Raw genomic sequence first — 13,984 nt, 5'->3', positions numbered from 1 at the left:
TGCCCTTATTGCCCAGATAGGACTGCCTGGGCCAAGGGCACAGTGCTGGGCTTTCCTCTGAAGCCTCAGGGGTTGGGTTGCCCAGATAATTCAACTGAGACTCGGCTTGCTGAGGGGTGCAATAAGCAGGTGATGGTGTATATATATATATGACATTTGGTAGAACAGCAGGTGAATGAACCTCTAATCTATGATGTCTGGTCAAGTGATAACGTGGTCTGTGTTGATGAGGGGGCACAGTTGCCATTTGGCTCTGAAGCAAGGTCTGCTGCCTTGGTAGGAATAAGTTCTGTATAATCTGTTGCTGGAAAGACATCATTTGAGGTTGGTGGAGGGCACAGATGCCTGAAGCCAGGACAGACTTGTTCCCCAACTCTACCTTGATCGATGTTTGGCATTCTCCTGATGGATCATTAATGATGTGTCCAGGATGTTCAAGTTGGTGGCTGCAGATGAGAGCCAGAGGGATTCTGTTGTCCTTGTCATGGCGTTGGTAATGCAGGAGGCCAGAGAGGGAGCTTGTTTTCTCTTCCTATCCTTTCCTTGTCCTTTGCATTTAAATTACTTTATTCCTTTCTATTTTGCACCACTACTCTCTGCAAGTCTATTTATAACATCTGGTGAAGGAGGCCGTCACCTGTGAAAGCCTATGCATTTCTGAATGGATTTGTTTTGAAGGTGCTACCCTGACCTACCTTTTACCTGAAGAAACAGTAAGATCAAGTTCTAATGTTGTGAAGAGAGTCATATTAAGCCATGGTCATCAGTTAAAACTCAGCAACTGAAAGATGCAGATTTTTCTCATGCTTTTTGATTCCAAGTGATTATTGAACAATAGGCAGTCCATGTCACAACTGAGCCATAGTACCATATCTACTCAAATCTAAGATGAATGAATTTAAGATGACCCTCCAATATCTAGATTGTATACATGGACAATAATACAAAATTTATAATTTTTCCATGTATAGAACCTAATTATTGGGAGGGTCATCTTCAATTTAACTGCCCCCTCCCCTACTGCTATTGCAGGGGGGCAGGTGGTGTGAGGAGGTCAAGCATCTTGCCCCCTGCTTCTGCCTACCTCCCATCACCTCTGCCCCCTGCCTGCCCCCCCAGCCTCAAACCCTGCCTCTCCACTTTCTCTATGCTCCTCTTGCTGCACCTTCTCTCCAGTTTCCCTGTTTTCCCCTTCCCCCCAGCTTCCCCATCCTTTAACCCTTACTCCATGCAACACGGTCAGTACCTGTTCTAGCCTCAGCATGGCCCCAGCCTAGCCTGGTAGGAGCAGTGCACATCTTGCATTGCTCCTATAGAGGCTAAAAAGTAGATAGAGCCTGCCAGTGCAGGGGAAGGATAAAAAAGGAAGGGAGAGGGGCAGGCAGGGGAGCAAAGGATACATGGGGGTGGGGGGAGATGTGGGGGTGCAGAGGTAGTGGTGGGCAGGCAGTACCTGCAGCTATGATCCTGACCCTGGGTAGGACCTGGAGCCTGAGCCACAGCAGCTGCTTGCCCCACTGCCCATCCCCCTTTATATACAAATCTAAGACAAGCGTGTTTTTCCCTGTGTTAAGTCAGGAAAACACCTTGTCTTAGAATCAAATAAATGCATCATTACTCAACATACACAGTATGGTAATGACAAGAACACATGGATCAAGAGACGCGCACAATAAATCAAACTTGTGTTTGACTTGTAGACCATGCAATCCCGTTCTGATTGCATTTGGTGTAAATCAGAGCAGAAATGGATTAGTATGTTGAAAATGTTCCATGCATCTAGATAATATGAAAGGACTAAAAGGAAATGAAGATCAGCAAGGCTGAAGCTAGTTTGGATAATAGGAAAAATCAGGTTTAGAGTGATAATTGTGCAAAACCAAATCCAAACAGAAGTCCTACTTCTCTGAACCCTGCCCAAAGCTGAGGGAGATCTGGGATAAATATGTTTGAGGGGTTTCTTTGGGTTTTTTTTTTTAAATCCATCTGTTTTCAGGGAGAAGTGGGAGTTTGTGATGTAAAGCTTTGTTTTTCGTTTTGGGAAACTAGAACCAGCACTGCTTCACTTTTGGTTTTCAATTAGATGAACCCTTTATTTAAACTATTCTATGAATGTAAAAATGGAATGAGGAGAACTTTTGTCTTTTAAAGGTCTCAGGTTAGTTAGATCTAGGGCTTTGGTTTAGACTTATCCCTCTGTAGAATCATAGAAATTAGAGGAGTGATTTAGTCACCAAGTTTTTCACCTGCCAGTGAAGAGCTCCTTCATAAGGAGGCCCATATGCCTTTTCAATACCTATGGCCGAGATTTTGCACTCAGTTCTCAGTTTATCTGTGTGACTGCAATTAAGTTGATTATATGAATGCCAGATTAAATTAACTTGAGTAAGGGCAAAACATAGCCCGTTTCGTCACCTACTACATTGTGGAAAATGAGGGGAAGATAAATGAATCAAAGACAATGTGCGTGAATGTTTTCCCTACCCTACGCTATGAAGGTCCCTTAAGGGATTCTATGTCCCCATGTTTTACTTCTATTTCTGTGACAAACATAGCACCATTAATAGAGCACTTCGTTAACAGACTGCAACGGGTGCCAATTCCATTCTTTCATTGCCTGCTTTTTATAGCCATTGCTAATTTTCTGAACTCATAACTTCTCATTCTATAGTTGCTCGATAACCTCACAACAGCTTTCACTTTCATATTTGCATACAAATATGTGATTTAGAAAGACAGTTTTATCAGATTAGACATACTTGCCTTGCCTGCAATTGTTTTATGTTTTAATCTACTAATCATATGGGGATGCTTAAAGCAACAGGAGCACTGTGTCGTCCAGAGGTATATTATATTAGTTGTACCCATGGCAGAGCAGTGCAATACCTGCCGTATTAAATTAGATACTCTTTAATGTAAGTTTCAATGAGAATATAGCCCTACTGGGTACTAAGAGTGTTGTGGAGCATTCAAAATATTTTTAATATTATGTACAAGCATAACCTCCTACTTCCACCCCCCATTGCCCTTACATAAGTATGTTTAGGGACCATTAAAAATCCATTAAGCTTGTTAGTTTGTACAGTTTTCGGGAAATCTGATTCCAAGTTTTGCTATTTCAACACTTACTGGATTATAGCAGACAAAACAATTTTGAGCTGTGAGAGTTTACTGGAATGGCTTTCTGAGTGAGAGTTTTCTGGGGGTGAGTGAGTTTGGGGGCTGGTGTGTTGGTTATAGTAGTGATTATGAAATTAGATTTTCTTTGATTCATTTTGTTCTTAGAGGAACTTGATAGCTCTGTCACCTCATAATAGGATTAGCAAATAGCTGAAGAGGAAGGGAAGTCCTCTGGGTGTAAACACTGACATAGGATTCAAAATCACAGAGGTCAGTTCTTGAGCTGGCCTAGTACACACTGACAGCGCTATGTTCATCAAGAAGTACAGCAACCACTGGTACTTCTGTTTAGCAACCTGGCGTGGGGGGAGGTTTTAGCGTCCAAGGGCATCTTGTGCCTCAGGGTGTATGATACCTCAGTTTAGTGCTTTCCTCAGCCTCCTCAATCCACATCTCAAATCTCCCAAGGAAGTGTCTTAATGGTGAGGAAATAGATTATGTTGGGACCCTTCCACCCCTCCCACTGAAGCTGTGCCACTGAGCAGCAAAGGATACAAGATTCATGGTCCTAGAGGAAGAGCGTTAGTCCAAGCACAACTGTGAATCAATGGTGTGGGCAGCTTGATGAAAGAACAGGTGAACGTCTAAGATCTGGTCCTGCTCCAAGGGCTGCTTATGAACTTTGTCTTTAAAAAGGCAATGGATAAGCAGTATTTCACGTTTAGAAGAGGATCCAAGACTTAATCTCCATCAGCATTTCGCTTCACAAGCTGCTAGAATAATGGTCCATCTGGCTTACTTTCTCTCTAGTCCTTTCGCTGAGTACTGGCATAGATATAAAAGGAATGCTTTCCCTCACTATTCCATATTATACCCATATTATAATATTCCATATTATATCAGTGCCACCAAAGCCATCTCTGGTACGAGCAGTCAGGGACCAACCCTCTTGAGACCTAAGGATGGAGGAGAGCAGGGAAAGAGGAGCCATCAATGCCTGTTAGAAGGAGCTTTTTGAAGACTCTCTCACTTGAGACTCTGCTGTTGATGAGACTGTTTTCAACTCCATCCCACAACATCTGGTCGGAGATGATCTCAGAATCCCTCCAACCACTGATGAGGTGAGGAAAGCCATCAAATAGGTGAAGAACAACAACGTATCTGGAGCAGGTTGAATTCCCTCTCAAATCTCAAAACAGGGAGGGGAGGAGCTCACATCACAGCTTTCATGCCCTCATTTTAAGGATCTGGAATGATGAGGAAACCGCAGATGACCTCAGGGATGCCATGATTGTGACAATCTTCAAGAAAAGGACACGTTTGACTGTGGAAACTACAGAGGGATTGCCTTGCTGTCCACCGCAGGAAAGATCATTGTGAGATCCCTCCTGAACTGCTTCCTTCCACTTGCTGAAGAGCTCCTCCTGGCATCTCAGTGTGGGTTTAGGGCGTAAAGAGGCACACCTGATATGATTTTCCCAGCTCACCATCTGCAGGAGAAATGTTGGGAACAATACAAGGCTCTCTACATGGCCTTCTTTGACTTCACAAAGCTTTTGATTCTGTCAGTCAAAAAGTCTTGTGGAGGATCCTTCTGAAATATGCATGCCCACCAAAATTTGTCACCATTCTCCATGATGGTAGGCGAGTGGTGGTTCTCAGTAATGGATCTATCACAGATTCCTTTGAGGTTAAAATGGGAGGTAAGCAAGGCTGTGTCATTGCTCTAACACTCATCTCAATATTCCTTGCCATGGTGTTGTTTTCCAGCATGCTTGTTACCTGCTATCAGAGTCAATCCTGGAGGGACTTCATCAGCATACCTCCAGGTTTGTACCTTGCCTGGAGGTGAACATGTGAGGTTTGCTAGAAAATCTTAGCAATTATTATTCACTGTAAAGGGAGCATGGGCTCCTAAATTAATTTGGAGAAGGCCACTCCCAGAGCTAGGCCCCTCCCAACTAGGTGTGGTGATAAGCAGTGTTGCCACACCTAAAGTCTTCATAGACTCTGGGTTTAAATACTGAGAATCCTGATCCAAGGTCTAGTGCAAAGTTGCCCCAGCCTAACTTTGGGGTTCCCTTATGATAAACACTACTACTAATAATACTAATCCTGATAAGGAACAAGTGATGCACATCTACAGAAGGTTCCTGTTTTCTGCATTCATTTGTATTCACCTAGAAAAATCCTATAAAATAACTGGGCACTCATTTCATCAGCATATGCAGCTATATTTGTTCTGTCTGACCGTTTAGGCTTGCATTCATACATCAGATTCTTCGCTGGCAATCACTGCTCTTGCACTGTGAAAGTAGTTCCATAAGGACTCAATTGTGAGCTATTGTCAGGTTAGATTGGATCCTCTGTATGAAGTTTAGTATTTTAAATGTTTGTTCTTTCTGGGATTGCAGAAAATTACTAATGAAGGTATAGGGTGTATGACTGAAATTATAAGCTTTTGCATACTTCAGTATAAGAGGAACACTAACAAGCTATATATTTAGACTGTCTAAAATATCATTTTAATGCTTCTTTCAGGTTTTTTTCTTTTTAGTTTATTGGCATTTGGGTTTCGATTTTTCTTTAATGCCTCCATGGCTTGCAGAAGGAGCTTGGAATCTGTCAGGAGTACAGTCCTGGGGTCAGGAAGATGCCGTTTCTGTCCTCCCTTCAGATTTGGCTCAGTTAAAAGCTGCCAAAAACACCATTTCCCATCTGTGCTTTCCTCAGTAGAGCTTGCTGGAGGCTGACTGCTGAAATCCATTAGCATTCTAGCAGCACTGCACATGCACCATCCCAGCATCTCATATAAGCATGCCACACAGAGCTGAAGCTCCAGATGGGAACATGCAAAATTGATCTCCCTCCAGCTGCCTCTTTCAAAATGCATTTTGGACAAGGGGCAAGGTTCACTAGACTGATATCCAGGGGATCTGAGTACAAGTCGCATTGCTCCTATCACCTGGCAAGCAGAACTCAGTGCCTTTCACGGTTGTGATTGTTGGGCAAGCCCTGGTATCCCAAATAGAGGTTACACGAAGTGGAACCAGGACCTCAGAGTCTAATACCGTGCTCAGTCACAGCCACATTCTCCCAGGGGAAAAATCTGCCAAATCTGAGCACTTGACTATATTGTCCATGGAATAGACTAGTTGTGGATGTATAACCTGTTGTCCAGAAACGGGTTTTTTTTTTCAAAGGTATTAATGGCAGAGAAGTCATAACATGGACAAGGAGACAGAATTGCAGAAGTCACTTTAATTATGACATTTACTGACCTTTGTATGCTTGGCTTTGCAGCCACCGCAACATTCATTGGAGCTAATTAAAACATGCCTCTCACTCCTTCAGGAGAAAACCCCTAAAGTCAGGGTGACCTTATTTCCCTAGTTTCAGAACAGGCCACTCTGCTCTCCGGCATGTTCAGCCATCTCTGTTCTCAGCAGAGTGCATGAGAAAGCATGGGGAAGTGGGAGCAGGAGTGAAACAGTCCCGTTTTTGCCAGGAGAGCCCTTTCTGAAACACCCATCCTGGGCATCTGACAGAAAGTAGGACATCGGTATTGGGTTGACCAAGCTAACAGGTTTAAAGTGGGACTGTGCAGGAAAAATGGAACCTATGGTCACTAAAATGCAATACATATATATATGCACGTAGTGGATACCTAATAGATATTCTAGTCCAGCTGGTATCTCTTGCAGACAAATTTACACAGGTTCCACATAAGGAAGATTTTCTCAACAATATAGATAAGAACTAGACAATGAGATGGTCACTATAGGGAGGTTAAGACCCTGGAGGTGAAGATAAAATGCTTGAGGGCTAACAGAGGGAACATATTTCTGTGTGTAAGGCATTGCAAAAGATGACTCAAGAGGATTTTTTCCTGCCTTTTCTTCCATGATTAACTGAAGGGTTTTTTCTTTCTTTCTTTTTTTAATTCATATTATTTGGTGAGAAAAAGAAATGGATTTATGGGGAGAACAGCATTTATTATGGTTTTCTTCTAAACATGAAGGCGTACAACGCTGTGCTGTAGCCCTGTCAGATTTCAGAAGCTGCCCTACTACGTTGAGTTAGGTCAGCCCCTGGATAATAAAGCCCCGAAATTCTTCAGAAAGTTGTTCAATAGTTTTATAATGGCTTTGCCTTCTCTGTGTCAGTATATAAACATTGCTTCTGGAGGATGCTGGAGGGTATTCTCTTTTAGGAGCGATATACAATTAAGCACTTGGACATTTGCAGTAGTAATTAGGATACTGCAGTGCTTTTCATAATAGGAATAGGATTTCTGGACAAATTTAAATTTGGCTCATTACATTCTGCCTACATGAGCTCCCTCTCCAAATTCGAATGGATGGTATTCTGGTATTCTTGCCTTACAGCCTCACAGCAGACTGTTGTGTATTGCTGTTCTGCACTATTACACATTTGCCATAGTTCATCCTGTAAGTACCGGCACTGCAAATGATGATCATAATAAATCATTATGGTCTTGATCTTGAAAACACTTATGCATATGCATATTTTAAGTCACATGAGGAGCCCTACTGAGACCAATGTATGTCAGCATTGAGGCAGTGGGGCTCCTCACATATGTAAAGATATGTTAATACTTGAGTTTATAATCGTGATTGCTATACATTTGATAGAGCTGTGTTAGGTAGGGATTTTCTTGAGAGAGGAGGAGAGATAGTCATCCAATGAGTTTAGTGTACAGGAAATCATGGCCAGCAGGATAGAATGATTGAGACAAACTGTAGATGTGAGACAGCCACTGTACAACTATGCCACAACACCCAAATGTCTGAAGTCCCACAGGACCCTCCTCACCAACACTCAACCTCTGAGTCCCACACCCAAGGAGACATGACTACACGTGTGGAATGAGAGATTGAAGAAATACCTGAGAGTGAAAAAATGGACTCTCCAGAAAATGAGTCCTTACCACCAGATGCTGATGAACCATGGCCAAGGTGGCAATGTCTCAACTGCCTGAATACTGGAGTCAGACACTTCAAGGAACTAATGAAGAAGTGGGACCATGCCATTAGTTCAACCACCTGTCATTGTGGCACTGAGACTTGGAATATGCAACACCTGCTGCAATGCCCGGCTGCTTCAAGACACATGTATAATGAAAGACCTCACAAAGTACAATAAATGAGCACAAGCATGTGTAACAAAATGGTCAACTGTGGTGTAGAGACATGAGAAGAAGAAGATGTACAGGAGGTCAGGTTCAGGCAAGGCAGATTTAAGCTAAAACTGAGGAAAATCTTTCCTTATGGAAGATTGATATTGAAAAATATTCTATAGAGATATTGGAAATACTCTATAGAGTAGATAGGTATTGGGGAAAAAATTCCTAGGGAAACTCTAAACACTCCTTCATTCCAGGTCTCTGTCAGGCATAGTTTAGTAAGATCTGCCTCCATGCAAAGAGTTAGACTTGAGATGACTCCTAGCCCCATGTTTCTAATAAAAGTTTGTTCAAAAAAGTGTACAAGTCTTACTGAAGAACAGAATTGTTCAGATTTTAGGACTCTTCAGGTATTTGAGCAGAAAGGCACACTAAGCCCCTTGGATGTATGTCTGTTTCTTTGGGACACAGGAATTACCGTATTTACTCTATTAACAGACAATGTTTTTTTCCCTTTTACAATTGAGTATGATGTAGCAGGGGTCAGGCAACTAGTGCAACACCAGCTCCGGCCCCAATTGTGAAGCTGCAACTGCTACCTGTCTCCTGCCACCTCTGCATCTCCTGCTATACCTGTCCTCTGTAGCCTCAGCCCCCCCATTGCATCCAGTCTCCTCCCTGTGTCACTTCTCCCTCCCTCCTTGGCCACCCACTGCACTCCCCCTTACCTTTGCTTTGGTGACAGCAAGATTCATCCTTACTGCAGCCTGGAGGATGGAGGACAGATCACGGCACAAAGCATGGCACTCCCCATACCTTGTACAAGGTGAAGAGCATTGAAGACATTTCTGCCCCATTGGGAACAAGGATCCAGGCTGGAATTAAGGCAGTCTTTATTATTCCAGAAAACTATCCATCTCACTGATGGAGACTGAGCCACCTACCTTCAGAGCATCCTCTTGGCCCCACATACCTCCCTTTCTTCACTGCCAGCTTCACTGGGAGTGCTGGAGAGGATGGGGAGAATCATGCCTTTGCTTTGGCCTTTTTGGTTAGAGGTTTGTGCTAGAAAGCAATAAATGCATGTTGAAGCCCCTACTAAATGAGGTACAAGGTGGGTCTCCCTAGCGCTCGGGTAGGGAGTTAAAACCCAGGTGGCTCCTCCATTTTGTTTCCAAGAGGGCACATGCAGGTGTTCAGGGTGAGTGTATTTTGCCAGAGGGCTATGTAAATGCCATTTGAGCATGTAAAGTGAAATAGGATCGAGGCCAGAATGTCCACTCAGCAGTTTAATGCAGTTTAAGTAATTCAATTAAAGTCTGAGCTTATTGCATACTAATTTCCCTAAGAAGAGAAGCCTTTGATGTTATTTGTTAAAATAGCATGACAATTTTTTGAAATTTTGAATTGTGCTCAGTAGTCAGCCACAGCAGTGCACAACAATAATGTGTCTCAAGAAGTGAAGATTACCTACATCCAATTGAAACGATGGTGAGAACTTTTGGTAGGTAAAAATCTTATAAGAGCTAGTTAGAAAGGTTCATATGAAGCCTTTTTTCATCCCAATTGTCCTATTCATCAACTCTGTTTCAAAGAAGCTCCTCAAGAAGCCAGGTTTCTGCCAGGTACCAAAATCTGTCTCACTTTCTGTCACCTCTCCTGCCCAGCCACAGAGATCTGCTTCTATATCTGTTGGGCAACATTGCATCAAGGGTCTTTGGCCCAGGAGCAGCCAACCAAGTGAGTTCTATGTAGTCAAAGGGTACATGCACACATTTGTGGGATGCTATCCACAATGATACAACTTACTTAAAGCCATGTGAACATTGGGCACGTGTAGATGAAACCGGGGCCCTATATTGAAACAGTGGGTTTTTAAAAACACCGCTTCAATTTAAGACTAAGTAAACCTCCATGTTGTGTACACACCCATGCTCTTGCCTGCCTCTCTGGTGGTGGGGAGGGGACGGCGAGCTGCCGGTGGGCAGAGCAGTTCCTGGGCTTCAGGGGGGCAGGGGGCTGGTGCTTCCCTCTGCTGCAGCGGCACCCCGCCACCAGGCAGCACCTTCCTGCAGTCACCTGGCTTGGGCAGTCTCAGGGGCCAATGCAGCTGCAGAGGGAAGCATCGGGCCCCTGCACAGCTCACACAGGCAGGCAGGCTCCAGGGAGAGAAAAAAAAAAAAGATCGCTGCTTTTTTTTTTTATTTGGGTGGAGCCTGCCTTCCCGGGCTGCTGCCAGGCTGCCTGCAGGGCTTCCAGCAGAGCCCCTGAGCTGCACGGAGCCTGGTGCTTCACTTGTGGATATAGGGCAGCAAACTAAAACTCCTCAGAGAAGTTTTTAGTTTGCTGCACCCCAAGTTATTTAAGGCTCATTATGCTGCTGAATTTGCTACAGTGGATGTAATTACTGTGCAATACGCTGCCAACGCGTGCAAACACCAACACCATGAAAGTGGTGCAAAAGGTTTTAACCCAATTTAAAATGTCATGCACACATGTCCCTCACTTCGTCTATACACGGCCATTGATAGAGTCCCACTTGTGCCAACATTCACCAGTGTCAGTAGCTATGCTGAGAACCTGACCTAAGTAAACCAGCATGAGACGAGGGTGGGCAGGACCAGGTGGGATAGTAGGTCTGTAGGCAGTTTGGCAGGTCCAGGGAAGGATTTGGTGGGATCAGGGGGACTGGCAAGTTTGCAGGGTGGAGTTGTTGGGTCTGTGGGGAGAAGTGGGGCGGTTGTCCATCTGGAGGTTGCGGGGTGGGGGGGCAGTGGCATAAAAATAGCTGTCAGGGTTGGAGAAATGGGGGTAGGAAGAGTGCAGCCCTGGAGCTGGGGTGGGTGGCTGGGCTTTCCCAGCCCCAGGGCTGTGCTAGGAACATGTACAGATGCTCATTTGATTGGGCTAACCTTTTCCCACTCTAATTTAGGTCAGTTCCACAGGTGAACTAAATTAGATCGGGATGCCTATTTTTTTGACTAATCTAAGTTCCCCAAACATTGTAAAGGTGAGTGCTTAAATCAAGCTAAGTAGAGTTAGGTGGATCTAAATGTAACATCTGTCTGTACCCAAAGACTGCAGGTTTTTTTAGGGTCTGTGGATCTGGGGCAGCCTGTCATATGGGCTGTCTCTGAACTAGGGACCCTAGGCCTTACCTTTTAACACTTTTAGGCACTTGGAGATTTCATTTGGAATCAGAGATATTGAAATGTGATGATGCAATGAAATCCTCTGCAAAATGGAATCACCTTCTCCTCACGGCTCTCGAAAGTATGTGAATGGGAGTAATGATTTTAATGTAGCGCAGAACTAGATGAATTGACAGAGCCATGGAAATAATATGCAGCCTATAGCAATTGCTGCTAGTGTTTCAGTTTCACAACTATCTAATTCATATACAAAATTTGAAAGGAAAGGAAAAAAACCAGGAAGCAGTAGAAAAATATCTGATAGTCAATTTATGCTTATTCTTCTCTTATCTCCCCACAAACGTCTGAGCTTTTTGTCTCAGCTGGAAGATGCTTCTATTTGCTCTACCTCACACAGAAGCTGATTGCCTCTTCAGAGTGTCTGATCTTTGTATATTAGAAAAAGAATAGATTTGAAAGATGCTCATAATTCATTTAATTTCAATTCCTTTACATTCTTTTATCCAATATTCTAGATAAATAAATGGGGTAATCATTTCTTGGGCTATATCATTTTCATTTTCAATTCCAAACACACAAAAGCCAAAGGTATTTTTCTTCAACATCGGCTTTTTTTCAAAACCAGCACAGGAGTAATATGTGGACATTTCTTTTTTGCCAATTAAGCTAATTCTAAGGAAATGTGGTCTCTGTATTGAGGTAAAAAAAAAATGATGCGTGGAGATAGAGTTATAGTGGTATAACACAGTGCATGCTCCCAAAGGGACAATATTAATTAATAATATTATTTCTGGCATTTCCTAATTGTTGAATGCTTGACTTTGCAACCTAAACAATGTTTTCTTTATGTAGTTATCCTAGTAGGAATTACAGGATCTGTCAACAACTGGATACAATCAAATGTTAGATGAAAGTCAAATAGGGTTGCCAGTAGGAGCTATGGGTACTCCGAGGGCTCTGTGTGGCTTAGAGGTACTCCTTAATGGACTGAATTAGGGCCTACTGGGGAGTACCGCCTGAGGTGTACTGGGAGGTTTATTGGGTGATGCTAATGTAATATTCCACTACTGTTGATATCTATATTATTGAGTTGTCCAAGGATCTAATAAGGAATAGTGCTCTCCACTACGGGGGGGCATTGAACAAGCACTTAGAAAGATATAGTCCCTGCCTCAGAACAGCAGATAAATCTTGCTGTCTCTCTTCCATGTATATGCTCTTACATGGGCTAAAATGTGTGTCTTGGATGTTACCTGAATGATTAATGATAGTAAGTAATGTGTATAGTGTTTGCCACATCATTCTGGGAGTCTGAAGAATAAACCCAGCCTCGCATCCTTTCATAATTATTGATAAAACCCCCATTTTGTTCTATTTTGGATTTTGTTCAGTTTACGGGGTTAAATCTATTCAGTTTTAAAAGAAGAAGAAAACAGAGGATTTGATTGTTCATGACATTTTGTTCAGAATCAATCATTGTCAGCTCAGGTTAGACTGATTTACTACGAGCCTGCCATAGAAAAGATTTGCCACAAATGGCAAGGCTCTGAGCTGTTTCCACCGCGCTGAACATAATGATGGATTTATCATTGCAATCAAGATGGTAAAACAGCATGGTCCCCAGAGTAGTGCACCAGGCAAATTGATCACAACAGCCCTGGAGTTATATAAGGGTTTTGTTTATCTGGTCTCAGTCTGCAAGAATAGTAATCCAACTTAAGATAAGACACTCTGATCTTTGCAGAAGTTTGGACAGGTTTTATATCCAAAAAAGTATGTAGTGGAATTGTCTTTGTCAGGGAGTAAAATAACTGCTCATTAAAAAAGGATATAATAATATCCAGTCCAACATATTATACAATGATGGGAAATACTGTTATTATCATATACAGTAACCACTAATCTTACAGCATTTTCTCAATCTATAATTGAATAAAAATGCTGTGAGAAGTGAATAATATGGGAACCAGAACATTTGCTTTTAAGGCATTACCTTTTCATTTACAGGCATTCTTTCCTAATTCAATCAAGAGATGACAAACATATGAACTGCTCCCAGACTCTAATAAATTAAAACTGAAGTGAAACAGTGGCCTTTTTCTCATAATGCAGCAGTAAACTGGACTTTTGACGTAGACAGAGCAAAACATTCAGCCTTCAGCCAGCCTTTTTCATCCAGAGATCTCAGCGCCCCTTGAGATCTAACTGACTCCATTTAACAGAGAAGGAAACTGAGCCACAGAGACAGGAAGCAACCTACCAAAAATGTCATTAACACATCTGGGACTCAAACTTAGATTCATATATATGTGTGTGTGTGTCTGTGTGTGTGTGTGTATGTGTATGTGTGTATATTATATATGTGTTTATATATGTATGTGTATATATATATATGTATGTGTTTATATACACACACATGTAAAAAAAACCTTGGCTGCTATTTATATAACATCTATATATAGCTAGTAGTGAAGTTCCTGTGTGTGTGTGTATGTATTTATGTATTTTTTTCTAAGCCCGTGTGTGTGTGTGTGTGTGTGTGTGTGTTCTCCAGAGAGAGAACAGA

This window comes from Gavialis gangeticus, unplaced genomic scaffold, assembly GCF_001723915.1.
Source record: "Gavialis gangeticus isolate Ggan-Ray unplaced genomic scaffold, GavGan_comp1, whole genome shotgun sequence".
Lineage (NCBI taxonomy): Eukaryota > Metazoa > Chordata > Crocodylia > Gavialidae > Gavialis > Gavialis gangeticus.
The sequence above is the reverse complement of the archived record's forward strand: the minus strand, read 5'-3'. Positions refer to the sequence as shown.